The sequence below is a fragment of the Felis catus genome, chromosome E1, assembly GCF_018350175.1.
Source record: "Felis catus isolate Fca126 chromosome E1, F.catus_Fca126_mat1.0, whole genome shotgun sequence".
Taxonomy (NCBI): domain Eukaryota; kingdom Metazoa; phylum Chordata; class Mammalia; order Carnivora; family Felidae; genus Felis; species Felis catus.
Genome location: NC_058381.1, coordinates 13,802,274 through 13,805,163, shown reverse-complemented (window position 1 = coordinate 13,805,163; position 2,890 = coordinate 13,802,274).

The following is a 2,890-nucleotide window of genomic DNA, read 5'->3' as shown; positions in this document are numbered from 1 at the left end:
CTTGCTTTTTCACTTAATAATACATTTCTATGTCGGTAAATATTCAGCTGCATTACCACTTACTGCCTACGCAGCCTTTCAGTGGGTGATTTAATGAAGACAGCAGAATTCATTTAACACTGTTGTTCAATATTTAGTTGCTTTCATTTCTCCTCTCGTTTGCAACATGGCAGTAAGTGTCTCGTCTGTACCTCTTTGTTCCCTTCTCTGATTGTTTCCTTAGGGGAAATTGGTGAAATGGAATTGCCAGGGCCAAATGCTTTATTGTTCAGAGTCTTTGATATATTTCCCGAATCCCCTTCCCCAAAAGTCATAATGACCTGGACTTTCACAAAGAGGGGTCACAAGATCTTGTTTCTATTTTGTTTGTATTTATGGGCCTCGTGGGATCTGGGGAGGAGAGGAAGCGCCTGAACTTTTAAGTACAACCTGCAAAAGCAAAAGCAACATTGTGCTTCTTTAGCAACATTGTTCTACAAAAGCGGACAAGGTTCCTGGTGAGTTCAGCTTCTGACCTGTCACTGTCAGCCAAGCTGTGCCCACGAGAAAAAAAAAGCCTCTCTGCCTTTTGACCATCTGACAATCCAGGGGAAGGCACTGGAAGGCAGGCACTGGCCACAAGCAGGCTGCTGCAGTGGGTGCATCACTCCCTCCCTGCCTGGTAGGATGGTGTCCCTCAGGAGCCAAAGTTCTGGTCCACAACAAATTACTTTTTTCTTGATCATCCGGAAGGGATGACATCCAGACCATAGGAGTATCTGCCTTGGACACATTTAGCAGGAGGGGGAGGGGCCGCTGGTGCTTCTGTTTTCTTCTTTGCCTCTTCACCCCAATAAAAATATCTTTTATTTAAAATCCTGAGCGTTAAGAGTGCTTGCTTTGGCCTTTTGAGCTGTGGCCGATTGTGAGAAGCTATTAGTACCACAGGACCTGTAGGCATTTTCCCCACAGTCTAGTTAAAAGGCCTGGGACGTAAACTCTGATTATACAGAAGTTCCCCTTAAGTGTGGTTTCGCTTTCTGTGGTTCCTGGTACCCACGGTCGAAGCAGATGATACTCCTCCTGACCTCAAAAGGTCAATAGTCTCCTAATGCTAGGTCACAATGTCTATGTCGTTCACCTCACTTCATTTCATCGTGTAGGCTTTTATTATCTCACATCATGGGGGGGGGCAGAGTACAGTTCAATAAGATACTATGAGCGAAAGACCACATTCACATAATTTTTGTCGCGGTTTATCATTATAATTGTCCTATTTTATTATTATTTATTACAATTGTCCTATTTATTATTGTTGTTAATCTCTTACTGTACTTAATTTATGAATTACACGTTATCACAGGTATGTATGTGTAGGGAAAAAACAGGGTATACAGAAGGTTCAGTACTGATGAAATTATGAAGTGGGCTTTGTGAGTAAATGCTAAGAAAGAATTCTTGAGACGTTTTTGGTGCAAAAAGGTGATTTAATTTTAGCAGGGGACAGGACCAATGGGAAGAAAGAGCTGCACCGAGATTGTGAGGAGGGACTGATAATATATTTTTAATCTTGTGGAGGCAGGGGGATAGAGATTAAAGTAAGTTTCTAAGGAATTTTAAAGCAAGGCTTTTAGGGCCTTGAGGGGTTAGCTGCTGTTATGATAAGGTTACTTTTAGCCTTTACTTTATTATTTTTTAATTTTTATTAATTTTGAGAGAGAGAAAAAGAGAAAGAGGGAGGGGCAGAGAGAGAGGGAGACACAGAACCTGAGGCAGGCTCTAGGCTCTGAGCTCCACGGACCATGAGATTATGACCTGAGCCAAAGTTGGGCACTCAACTGCCTGAGCTGCCGAGGCGCCCCTACTTTTAGTCTTTAATAAAACAAAAACGTTAAGGAAGTAAGGCAGCCATGAGTTCCCTGGGAAGGTCACACTCTGCATGTTTCCGGTTTCTATCAGTGGGCTGCAAGCTGTAAGGAGATTGAATTTAAGCCACATTTCTCTTGTCTTTGTGTTCCTCATTGGCCTATTTCCTATTATGTATTACTTCCAGAAGGTACCATGTTGGAAGCCCCATTGAAAAGCTGGAGTGTGTACCATCCTTTGCCCTTTGTCAGGTCTTACCCCCACTTTCCTTCCGCCTCTCCGGCTCCAGACGCCCCATGGAAGCTCTGCTTGTGGCCTCTCAGCCCCTGTCTTGGAATCAGCAAATGGTTTGTCGGGAAAGCAGTGCAATTGTCAGCAACGTCTCTCTGGGATTCCTTGCTTTCCTGTGTTTTGGCCCCTCAGGTTACTTGGTAGATCTTTGATGCCTCTCAGACTTCCAAGGGCAAGGATGTTTATTTCTTTGCTTGACTGAGAGTTTTGACACAAAATCAACAAATCTTTTAGAATTTCTTAAAAAAAAAAAAAAAGGAAAAGAGTTTTATTGGAGCCCAAGTGAAGCCTGCTGCCCAGGATACACAATCTTCACAAAGAAGAGTGTGCTTTGGAAAAGGAATGTTTAATCCAGGGTTATATATGTTTTTTGTTACATTGAGAGTTACAGTCATCATGGCCAAAGACGTTTCAGAAAATTAAAACCGTTATCTTATGCTTTTAGTATGTGCAAGTTCACAGGCTTCAGAGGTGCAGGAACAGACACAGAACTTAGGGAGATTTTTCCTCTTGTCTTTAGTGTGGAATGTTTCTTTTACGTTATTTGCTAATGAAGCAGATGTACAATGTGTGCTCAGGGCAGAAAGATTGCCCATGCTTTGAAGTTGAATGAAGTCATTGTGATCTTGGTAAAAGTATAGCTTCCCTGGGAGCCCAGGAACAGGGCCCACAAACATTAAAAGTTACAAATTTTCTTTATCAGGAGCACATCTAGAGCAGTCCTTCTCAACCAGAGTTCCTCAGGAATTGAGTT